Source organism: Scomber japonicus, chromosome 20, assembly GCF_027409825.1.
Source record: "Scomber japonicus isolate fScoJap1 chromosome 20, fScoJap1.pri, whole genome shotgun sequence".
Classification (NCBI taxonomy): domain Eukaryota; kingdom Metazoa; phylum Chordata; class Actinopteri; order Scombriformes; family Scombridae; genus Scomber; species Scomber japonicus.
Genome location: NC_070597.1, coordinates 22632310 through 22646009, shown reverse-complemented (window position 1 = coordinate 22646009; position 13700 = coordinate 22632310).

The window sequence follows — 13700 nt, the reverse complement described above, 5'->3', positions numbered from 1 at the left end:
TTTGAGTCTTTCCCTTTTTCATATAGCTGATGATTTGTCTTCTTCTGTTAGTTCTAAAGAGGAAACACAACATACCCACAGCAGCAATGGTGATAAGAATACCTATGGTGGGTATCACATGGCTGTGGCGTGGCGATGGCTGGTCCTTGGGGTATTCACCTGGTGAGATAAAATGTTATTAATCAGTTATTATCTTGTGGGTTTAATCCAACTTGTTCTATAAGTCAAGACAAGAACTTAAATTCATAAAATAATGCATATATATACTAATTAATATACATTTGCTAAAAGGCTTAAATATATGGAAAGATACTCACTCTGATTGTGGGTTAGTTTTCGGGTCGTGTTGCCTTGTTTAACTTGTAATTTGACTGTATATGGTTCAACAATACCACAGTCCATATGTACTCTAACAGTGTAATTCTCTTCTTCAATGACATTTGAGATGGTCAGATACACATGAGTCAGTTTGTCCCAACCACAGATGTATTCCTTCAGGTCACTGTTACACTGTATGACACCATGTGAGTTACTCCACTGATATGTGACACCTTCACAGTCGTCTCCAGTTATACTACAGTTCAGAGTCACATCTTCTCCAGCATCAACCTCCACTGTGTTGTTGCACTTCAGTGACACTTCTGAAAAAGAAAAGAAGACAATAATTAATATAATAAATAATTATACATAATGCATTGTATATGTATATGTATTTCTGGTACAAGCAATGTACAAAAATACCTGCATTTGAGGTGCTGCTTTGTAGAATAGTAGCAGCACACAACAGACTGAAACATGTCCACATGGAAAACATCCTGAAGTTCTGCTGTCGTCACAAACTGGAAGAAAGAAAGAAAGAAAGAAAGAAAGAAAGATTTTAATTTGTTGTTTGTTTGTTTTTTGTTAGTTTAGCTAACCACCTGCATTATATTCAATATACAGATATGAGGGTAATATCAATCATCTTATCTGATTCCTAACAAAAAAAAAATTGTTTTGCCAAAATGTCCCATTTCCCCCAAACTTTAATAGTGAATTGTGGGTTCAAGGTTAACCATAAACATCAGTGTATAAGACACATCTTTCACGCTACTTTTTTTCTAAGTGTCTTATACACCAGTGTGTCCTATTCACCAGTAAAATACAGAAAGAGGTTGGATCTGGATGTGATCATAGGTAAACTATGTAAAAGACTTCCACACTAAGAATGATAACTATAACTTTAAACATAATGATGTGAGTGTCCACATTTATGAACTATATAATGTCCTATAAACAGCTGCGTGCTCCAGCTGTGTTGGCAGCTAATGAAAATAGATAAGTTACTGCTGTAGGTTGTACAGAAAAATGAAAAATAATATGAGGCAGGTTCACTGATATTTCAGACACTAGCTTTTATTGAGCTGTGGCAGATATATAAGATAAAGTTAATCTGTTCTTTTAGAAAGGTTTAATTGAAACGCATAATTTCATTTTCAGTTCTACTAAATAGATTTTTTGGTAACTTTTTCCATGAAGTCCATATCTGGACTGCATTTATAATATCTACAAACCAATGCTTTATAACATGTACTTACAGTATTGCATGTTAAGAGTCACTCTAAGCTTGTATAGTGCATTGTGAAAAAAAGGTTTGAAAGCACTATACACCATTCTATGTTGTAATGTAACTGGCTATATACTATAACTGGATCTCACTTTAGGTACAACATTACAATACTGATTAAACACACGTCAGTTTTATTTTCTATAGTCCAATATCACAAATCACAAATGATCCTCAGGTGCTTTAGAACAATATAACATCATCTTTCCTCAGATCTCAATAATAATATCATTAACATGTGTTAGAAAGAGAAAGTACTTACCTTAGACTTCGACTACTCCGTTCTGATGTGAGGATCAGAATGAAAGAAAATGGAATTGTGACACCACACTGATGATATTCCCCTGTTTGGCTGCATGCAAACATAAACAAATGTAAGATGAGGGAGGGAGAGAAAACCAGGTCAAATGTTGGCCAAGTGCAGATATCAGTCTTATCATGTATTCCAGTCAAGATCTGCAGGGTGCATACACACACAAAAAAGAAGAAGAATATAAAAAAAGAAGAATATAAAACCAGTCTGCACACCACCAAAATTAACTGGGTTAGACTTGACTTTTGTTTTTTGTTTCTATTCTGTGTAACCCTCATGAAAGAGTCATTATCTTCATTTGTCAGATGGGGACACATATTATGACACCATGAAGTACTTATTGTTTTCATAGCTACTTGAGCTGAACATGACACTCTTTGTGATTTCCTTAATCTCTCACAATGTGTGTGTTCACTGTGGGTGTCTGCAACCGCAAACATCCTAACCTTTCACTCCTGCACTCTACTGGAGTTGCATTGATTTAGTGTCTTATGATCCAGCAGGAAAAACACTAATCTAACCTGTTTCTGTTTTCTGTTTTTGATAAAGTTGGCAGATTGCAGAGCTCTGATCTGAGCTACATTCTACAGTCAGACAGAGTTTATTTGTTGAGGGCTCGTTGCTACCCTCAGCAAAGTTAAATCTGTGAGCTCCCACATGATCTGTAGGAAAGCTCAGTTGATGACATGTAAAAAGATAACTCTGCTGACGAATCTAAAGCGGGGTGAGAATCTGTCTCTGCCAAAAAACTGTAAATATGAGTCCACTTAATATCCTCCATATGTAAAAGCTTATAACAATAATAAATAATCTACATGTTGATATCAGTGCTATACTAAATGGATGAATGCAGGGGAGCCTTAAGGGGGTAAAAGGTAGGATGATTCTAAGGGCCCATGACTGATAGAGGCCAGGAAATATCTATCAGAATGACCTACTACCCATTATATTATGCAGTACAATATACAATAGCCAAAGGTTTTAAAGTTCATTTTTCAATTGAACATGCTGGATAACATTGTCTGTGGAAGTACTCCCCCACAAAGACTAAAACATTATCCACAATCTAATGTCCATGATATCTGGTCTATCAGGCTGACTCATCGGTCATTTCACTTTTTATTTATATTTTTCTCTCATCAACAACTTTTGATTCTTCGGGTTAGTGTCATTTTGGGTTTGGAATGGAATAACAGGAAGCCAGCTGGACTTTTGGCCCCATGGATTGTGACAAGAATGGTGATTGTGTGAAAAATGGACCATTACTTGCCAAAGCCTTACAATATCATAATGATGTGATAAGTGTTTAAATATAGAATGTACGCATGATGAACTGGGTTTCTTCCCCTTGTTTGAGTTCTTAGATTTATGTTATTAAATGAGTTCATGATATTTTACACATGTCCTCCTGCTTCATCACACTGTTCTGATCAAAATGATGAAAGAAATATTTTTGATATTTTGTAAAATATGTTTATTCAATTTCTTGTAGAAAGATGGATGAAAAGATTGATGTAACACTTAACATCTGTACAGAGCTAACCACCTGCATTATATTCAATATACAGATATGAGGATGATATCGATCGTCTTATCTCACTCCTAGCTAAAAAAGAAAGAAAGAAAAATAACAGCATTTTGCAGAAATGTCCCGTTTCCCCAAAACTATCTCTTTAACAGTGAATATGTTTAAAACTATGAGTGTATCTTTACATCTGTTGTTTGTTTGTCTATTAGTAATATCTACAAACCAATGCTTTACAATACATACAGTACAGACATGCATACAGTATTACATCATAAGAGTAACTAGTGTGAGTTTAAGGCCTGCTTTAAGTATTACACTAATACACCAAAAAGAGAAACTCAGAGATGAAAGTATTACACAATGAACTGTGAAGCAACTTTTGTCACTGCATCCGCTTCCTGTGTCCATGGATTTTTCATCAAGGCAGGCTGTTTACAGGAAGTACAGGCAATGTGGTGCGTGATATTTTACATGATATTGTGGTGAGACTACTTTGTCAGATTTTTTTTTTATTAAAACAACCTGTGCTAACTTAACATGTTTCACACCTTTGATAAAAACTGTGTATTCTAGTTTTTCATTCTCACATAGCTACTATATTTGTTGTCTTTTTTCCATTTCCTTAAATTTAAAGTTATGTGAAATGTGAACAGAAGACAGAAGTAATAACTGTAATAAATGTACCGTATGTTAATGATACCGTACACCTTCACAGTTATCTCCAAACGTGCAGCTCAGTGTCACATCTTCTCCAGCAACAACCTCCACTGTGTCGCTGCACTTCAGTGACACTTCTGAATGAGAAAAGAAGACAATAATTATTATAATAAATAATAATACATAATGCATTTAAAATCTTCAGTCACAGGCCATCATTAGGTACACCTGTGCAATCTAATGCACAGCTCTGCTATAAATTCTACTTTCAGTTTTTGTTGACATTATTAAAAAAGTAATAATTCTACTTTATATTTATTACTGAGGTGGTGGTGGCATGCTAAGGTGCATTATATTAACTGGTGTTCTTAGTGTTTTGCCCCTCTCATGTATGTTAATGGAGTCGACAAAGTATTGGGAACACCATTCAATATAATGCCACCATAATACACCACCATCACCCACTATGACCTCAATGATATACATAAAGTAGAATGTGTAAAAATGCACATAAGGGTGAAGTATTGTTATTTGGTTGATGACAACGATTGTGTTCATGTTTTTCTTTTTCGCTTGAACACGACTTACTATGTTTAAGAACAACACAGGACTGAATATGAGCTTTCTATGTCCTATAATAGCTCTTACTGCAGTAAAAATGGACAATACTCTGTACACACAAGTTGTTGAGAATTTCTTATTTGAAAATCGTCTTTGGTTTATGGATGTAAAAGCTCCAATAAGCCAATAAAAAGTAGGGGGTTGTGATTGATGACGACATTGCTGTTTTCACCGTCCTTGCATTGGTTATTTGTTTGGGGACCTGGGGAATGAGAAAGTGTTTCCAAACATTTGACTGGTACTGTATTTCTGGTACAAGCAATGTAAAAATACCTTCATTTGACATGCTGCTTTGAATAGTAGCAGCACACAACAGACTGAAACATGTCCACATGGAAAACATCCTGAAGTTCTGCTGTCGTCACAAACTGGAAGAAAGAAAGAAAGAAAAGTGCATAACCTTTAATTTGTTGTTTGTAATGTTCTTATTTTCCTCAAATAATCTAAAATAGTTTGAGTTCTTAGATTTATGTTATTAAATACATTTTACACATATGTCCTCCTGCTTCATCACACTGTTCTGATCAAAATTATGAAAGGAATATTTTTGATATTTTAGGAATATATAATAATATAAGGTTATTCGCTTTCTTGTAGAAAGATGGATGAGAAGATTGATGCAACACTTAATGTTTGTACAGTAAACATGAAGCTATTGCTAGCAGACAGTTAGCTTAGCTCAGCACAAAGACTGAAGACAGTGAAACAGTTATAGTCATTATAGTATATCATTATTTTTTTTTACTATTTATTCATTGTGTTCAGCCAAGACACTCCTTCATATAATCTGCTGTAAAACCACACATCATTTCTACATGTTGATTTTTGTACAGATTAAACAAAAAGGATATCATGTGTTAATGAGAGAGCTTTAAATATCTGCAGGTAGTCAGACTGTGATACCTTTGGTCAGTCAGTCTAACTGTTTCTTCTTCTTTTCAGTCTTTATGCTAAGCTAGGTTAGCTAGGCCAGCAGCTTAGCTTAGCTAACCACCTGCATTATATTCAATATACAGATATGATATTGATCGTCTTATCTCACTCCTAGCGGAAAAAAACTAACAAAAACAACAGCATTTTACAGAAATGTCCCATTTACCCCAAACTATCCCGTTAGTATAGTATAGTAGATTAAATAGTAGATTTAAGGTTTAATTTAGCTGCTTAATGTTTGAGTGACTGCGCAACATTTTAGGGCAAACTATAAGTCCATCTTTAAATCCTGTGGTTTGTGCACTTTATTTTACAATACACTTTACACTAATGGAAATACTTCTTAGTTCAGATTGATTACAGAGCAGAATTTTCTTTCTCAGTTTGGTAACTTTTTCCATGAAGTCCATTATCTGGACTGTATTCATAATATCTACAAACCAATGTAGATACAGCATGTGCATACATACATGCATGTTAAGAGTCACTCTAAGCTTGCATAATGCATTGTGTTTCATAGCTACAGTTACAAGCCAGGAGTTTTGTTAGTAACATATAAATGTGACTTTTTCTTCAAATAGTCTGCTGTGAGTAATGCTGTTAACTAATGTATAATCATTGTGTGATCTATTGTTTATAGAGGAATGTTAAGATGAGTCCACTCCTTAAAACACCAAAAAGTGACCGTGAAACACACACAATGAACTGTGAAGGATTTATTGCTGCATTTACTTCCTGAGTCCATTGGTTTCTCAAAGGACTGGAAGTTTACATTTCAGTGCAGACATTTCCTACTTCACATTCCATAAAAAGAAAAGGAAATTTTCACACACTGTTGAAGCTCCTGTTTGTTAAATGAATATATAGTTAAATTGCCAATATATCTTGTTTCTTCAGACTTCAGTCATCCAATCCACCAAACAAGAGTCAATAGCAGGACAAAATGTTCAAATTCTTTTTTTAAAGTCAGTTTTATTTGTATAGTCCAATACCACAAATGACAAATGAGGTGCTTTACAGCAATACAACATCATCTGTTCTCAGATCTTAGTAATACTATCAATAACACCTGTTAGAAAGAGAAAGTACTTACCTTCTGCTCTGTCCTGTTGTGAGGATCACAAAGACAAAAACAAAGAATGATGACAATATGTACAACAAACAGGGGGGATTTCCATTACTGTACACAAGCTGGCACAGGAAAAAAAAAAAAAAAAAAAAGAGGGAGGAAAAGAGTGATCAGGCGCAGAAATTGTGTCTCACATACACACCCCTCATTAAAGACAGATAGGCATCAGTGTACTCATCTGGGAAAAAACATGACATCTTTAAAAACATTCACTTTTCATACCCTATCTGGAGAGAGAGGAAGATTTTATGATGTAATGTTTACAATCTCGTCCAATCTCCTTACTTTCCTTAACCAGGATGCAGCTCTTCAAATGCTGCTAGAACAATCAAAAATTCCCAGCCAGGATGTGTTTGAGGACAGTGACAGCTGGAATAATGTCAACGGTGAGACTTTTGAGTGTTTAGCAAATATTACAAGTCGCCATAGAACTTGTCGACATGGCCAGTGAGAAGTATTTCCACACAGGTTCGCTGCATGCTGCTGCTCTGTGTTTGTTGTTTACCTGCTGACACATGATGTAGCATGTGTCGCAAACATAGAATTAAAGTGAGCAGATCGGCCCCATGGATCAGTCCTATTATCCAATACTCGATCTAGCTATAAGAGTCTATATCGGGGCTGATATCCAATATCAATATCAGACTGGTGCATCCCTAAGTATTTTCTCATGAACTCCAGTGCTTATTAAAAACAGGCAGTTGTTATCAATTTATACTGGCTTATTATTTGTCACTGGACAAAATTACTGTACAAAAACACCCAAAATGGTCTGAAGCATCACTGTAATATCTTCTAACTTACAACCAGCTCATACTTGCAAGACGAGGTGCTCCAGCTTACCTTTTATATTCAGTTGAGCGTGAGTGATGGGGTGAAATGGGATCTCCATCTCCTCCACCTCTCCAAACTGGGCACCTATTTCTGCCAAGAAGGGCTCCTTCATGGTTTCATTGAATCAAGCAAGGGTCGCCCACCTTTAAGGGTATTGGACCCAAGTAGAACTCGTCAAGCTGTGAAGAAAAATCAAGCAACGAATAAGATTTTTATTACTCAGAGAGATGGAACTGGTGGTGTGTGTTGACATGAATGCTGAGGAGGAGGTCTTACGTTAAACTTTGGCACCGGCAGGGACATTTCTGTATATCTGGACCGTAGTCTTCGGTGTCTATGGTCCCACAGTTCACCCATGGGTGGAAATCCAGAGTCCTGGGGGAAAAATATGAATGAATGATTGGGTCATGGACAAGTTTGTAGCTCTTCCACTGCAAACTGACTGTGGTTCTGCCCTACTGTCTAGATCCATCCTGTAACTATAAAGGAAAACCAGAATTTGAGACAGTGTTTGAGCACACACGCATCAAAACACCACAATCACCACCAAGCAGTAGAAACACAGTGTCTTCCACCAAAGAGATATTTCCCCTTCTGTGGTTCCAAATAAGTAACTGTTTGAGGCTCAAAGAGGTAAAAACTCTCTAATAATTCACATAAACTCAAAAATTAAAGAAAGGTTCTGAAAAATGTGTCAAAATCTATGTTACAGCACTTTGTATGTTCTTCTTTCCTACTCAACTTTCCCTCAGCTTTCACTTTCTCTTTTCATGACCTCACACCCACCGCATGCCACACTCTGACAGTGAAAGCATCTCAGTGGTTTTGGCACGTATACTCCCACTTGGTATCTCATAAAGACTTTCTCCTTTCAATTCAACCAACGCAGTTTCACTATTTCTCACTCCTTCTCTTACTGTTTTCATCATTTGTGCATTCATTATTTTTCCTCCTTTGAGGTTCTTCTTGAGCTCCTCCATACCAACACTCATTGGCACTCTCGTGATCACTCCTTTACATCCACCACCCTTTCATGCTCCACCTTAAGACTTACTATCTCTTTTATTTTATGTGCATTCTCAAGTTGAGCCTCATTTGCAGAGCTTACCAGCAAATTACCATCATTTAGGAACATGATTATGACAACAAAATATATTTATTATAATAAACCATCTATTTAACGTGAAACATTTGCAGTTTCAACAAAGGTATATCTGTTTTTTCAGATATTTTTGCAATATCATGTTCTGGTTTACCTAAGACATGAAAATATAACATATAATAATTATTTAAATGTATTTCTTGTAACTGAAAATTACAACAACTTTATGAATATCATAAAAAGAGATCCTCATAACTACTTATAGAACTATTTATAATATAGAAATCTTATTAAAGCTATTTACCCACAATTTCACAAAAAGCCAAAAATGTGTACCTACATGAAAGTATAATTATTTCCATTTTTGCGCATTTTGGGCCACTTTAGGAAAAGTCGTGGAATTTCAGAGTAAAAGACATTTGTGTTGAAACATTTGAATTATTTTTCTGTAATCTTCAAACTTTGATAAATTATCCAGTGGACCGGATTGGACCCCTTTACGGGCCAGTTCTGACACACGGGCCGTATGTTTGACACCCCTGCCCTACGACCTTAATCACACTCATCCTCATCACTATCAGATCTCTTATTCTTTTATTCTGTTTTACCTGGCTGTCTTGGCTTTCATTCAGCGGTTCTCATCATACTCAATCATTACTGAACAGCTGTCTGTTTGTGGTTCATTCACAGAGCAGAGGTGCTGCTCAACCTCCTTCAAAACATGACCGCTATCATTCATATCACTCAGGAAGGACGTGTTTCCGCTTAAAATCCAAACATTGTGACGATAGCAGCCATTGTGTAAACAAATCTGAAAGCCTCGCATGTGTGTGTGCGATTACAGCCGATTACAGCCCATTCAGTCATAGCCGTTACAGCCTGAGTCTTCCTACGCGACACTTTTTTCCTTCTGAAGCCGGCTTCTTACAAAAGAAATATACCGAGAAACCACAATGTTAGGGTATACAACTGTACATTCAATTTACTTATTTAAAAAAAAAATGGTGGTCTAATTTATGTAGGCGAAAAAATATGCTTGAATCTGCTCATAATAATCCAAGCAGACAGAGCCGTTAATAGTTTGGTACTCTGATTGGTTCAGGGGCTGTCACGTGATTCACAGGCGCCATGTTGTCACCATAGCCATATGCCTATTCTCATTTACAAATGAAGATCAATTTAATTCGTTATTAAGATACATTTAAAAATAAAAATGCCGTGCTGTTCAGCTTATGGTTGCAGCAACCAATGGAAGAATGGAATAAAAATGCATCGTTTCCCCCGCGACCCAAAACGTAGAAAAACATGGGAGGTAAAGGTGCGAAGAAAAGACTGGAGAGCCAAGGATAACTCTTTCTTATGTGCAGTAAGTATCCGTGCCTCTTGCTAACATTAAGTTATTCATTTTAGCATCTTAATGTTCAGTGTTGGGCTTGTTATTACACAGAACTCGTTACTTTTACATAACTATATTAAGTTATGTTTCACGTTACTTAATTACTCCCTGTGGAAAGCAATACACTAGTTACATTACTTTAGCGTTACTTAGCAACGCCGGTGATGTGTAAAAATAATAAATCAACAGATAAAATAATATGAGTCTTGACCATAATAACACCATATTGTACAAATAATAACTGGCATTTCATTATCTGTTATGTATTATATTATATAGTCCTTTCACTATTATCTGTTATGTATTATATTATATAGTCCGTTCACTATTATCTGTTGTATATTATACAGTCTGTTAATTATTATCTGTTATATTATATAGTCCTCACTATTATCTGTTATGTATTATATTATATAGTCCGTTCATTATTATGTTATGTATTATGTTATATAGTCCTTTCAATATTATCTGTTTTTAGTCCGTTCACTTTTATCTGTTATATATTATATAGTCCATTCACATATTATCTTTTATATATTATATAGTCTGTTCACTATTATCTGTTATATATTATATTGTCCTTTCACCATTATCTGTTACATAGAATATAGTCTGTTCACTATTATATTATATAATCTGTTCACTATTATCAGTTATATATTATATAGTCCGTTCACTATTATCTGTTATATATTATATAGTCTGTTCACTTTTATCTGTTATACATTATACAGCCCGTTCACTTTGCTCTGTTATATATTATATAGTCCGTTCACTATTATCGGTACTTTGCTGAGTTTATTTCTGAAAGATTAAGATTCTGGAGATAAACGTTTGGCTGGTAGGTTGCTCATTACATTGTAATGCGTTACACCCAACACTGCTAATGTTACATGCATGCGTTTGTATAGTAGTGAATACATATTTTTTGGTGCTGTTTAAGTGATATGAGGTTGATTTCCATACAAAATGAGCAGATGTGTAAATGTGTATTTGGTCTGTGTGGAATAGTGAGGAAGGCTTGATGTTAGGAGTACATGATAAGCATTTAGCTGTGAAAGAGCTGCTGGTACTGTATGGCCATTATGGACAAAAAAAGCCTGTGAGTTACTTTACTCAGAAGTTCAAAGGTTGATAGACATTTTTACAAAGTAGAAAAATGCATATGATTTTTGTTAGTAGTGCAAGCATGGCATGTGGTCTGCATTCTACTCATGTATTTACATTTTCCATCACACACATACTGTATAAGATGAACTGAACCGCAAATGCGCTCATATACTGTATGTGTTTGATTAAACAATCAATCAATCGATCAATCTTTATTTATATAGAGCCAAATCATAACAAAAGTCATCTCAAGGCACTTCACACATTGAATTTAAAGAGACCCAACATTCTCACCTGAGCACAATCAAGTGATGTGTATAATAACCTTGAATGAAGATGTTACTATGTTATGGTTTTTTCTTCATCTGTCACAGCAATTTAACAAGAGTTTTAACCCACAACACGTCCAAGTTACATCAACAGTTGCATCAAGATTTGCTGCAATGTGCACACATACACAGAGAGCTTCTAAAGACCCAATCAAAAGTTAAAATTTGTCTGTTTTTTTTTCTTTTGCAGGATCACTTTGACGACACACAGTATGAGTGTAACAGACTTGATGGCTTGAGGAGGCTCAAGCCAAATGCTGTACCAACGCAGTTCGTCTTTACGCCAAAGCTTCCTGTCAGACTTACAAAAGGAAGGAGTCCAGTATATGAACCAGCACCTGAATTGTCTAGTGGATCGAAAACCATACCTGTGGACCATCCCTATTGTTCTACATCCCTTGGAATTCAATCAGGTAATTATGTTTATGTTCAAGGTTACAGTTAGGCAAAGTAGCCTATATCAAATTGCCAAAAGGATGAATTGATGAAATGCTTCCCAAAGGTAAAGCTTCTCTACAGGTAATATGTTTTAAATAATTGCCTATATACTTTTTATATGGGAATAAAACACAAATGGTCTAAGCTATTTCAAGTTACTTCAACCAAAGCAGTTTATTAAACTGAGAAAATATGACCATATAATCTAGAAATCAACTATGTCAAAGTGACAGTACACCAGTGTGTAGCCCATATCATTAAACAGCACCATGCAAACACTATCTCTTTTTAATTGAATTATAATTGAGAGCTTTAAGTCAGAATATGACAGACTGACACCACACCATTAGATATCTAATCAGGTATATCACTGCATTGATAGATCTAAATGAATCCGTACACACCTAACTCCATCTATATCTAGGTAGTATGCATGTGTGTGCCAGGTGTACACCAGATGTTTATTATCACGCTTCTTTCATATTGTTTTAAACAGATGATGAGCAAAAGGATATTCTGGAGGACATTTCAGATATCAAAGCTAACCATGAAGACTTGGATCAGATGTGCAGCGCCCTGAAAAATGCATCAAGTACAGGCGGGACTGTGAGCTTGGAGACTGTGAGCTGTGAAGAAAAGCTGAAAGCCTTGACAAACAAAGTATTGACACTACAGAAGACTCTTGCAAAGGAGGAGAGAGAGAAGTGGAAGGTTACTAAACGGAGAAAACAGCTAGAGGCAGAAGTTTCACATGGTGGACTCTGAGAGAAGCAGCCTGCATCATGTCTGTTAGGGAACTGTTAGGTATGTGTTTGCTTGTCTCTCTGAATGGAGTACAGGTAAATAATTGAAGGGAGCATCAGCACAGAACGTGTACAGCGCGGGGGTGCAAGGTATTATATTACAGGGTGCTTTAATTATTACTATTGATTGATTTTTTGGGTTTTTTTTAAGTCTGACTGAAGGAACCTTCCACCAAAGCCACAGTCACCAATGGAAAAGAGCTCTTTATAATGAGTAGACTGAACTTCATGTGTATAATTGGTGGAGTGACCCTTTAATCAAATTCATCATATTTTTTACAGGATACATTCTGTCCTAAATAGAATGTCATACACAGTATGTACAAAGATTAATCAAGGATTATAAAAATGTCATTGGAAGAAAAAAAAAAGCTGAATAAAATAATTCAACATTATAATGAGATTCTTTTCAGAGACAGAAAGCTACACATCCAGCTGGGTGAAGACTAACAAATACACAAACAGATCAGAATTTTTCAGGGATTCAGAACATTTTCCATTTCTAGTCCACTGTCGTCTCCTCCTTGAGTCTTTTCCTTTTTCATACAGCCAGTGATTTGTCTGCCTCTGTTAGTTACAAACAGGAAACACAAAACACCCACAACAGCAATGGCAACAAGAATACCCAGTATGGGTACATGGCTGCGGCTCTGTGATGGCTCAGTGGGCTTGGGGAATACACCTGGCAAGAAAAATAATCATTAATTATTATTTGTTATTATCTTAACGTGAATTTAATCCAAACTGTTCTACGAATGTCTGAAGAAGTTCATTAAACTAATGCACACATACACTCATTCATATATATATATACTTTAAGATACTGACAGCTACTCACCAATAATTAGGGCACTGTGTGGCTGAACTCGTACTTTGATTGCAGATGACTGAGCAAAACCAC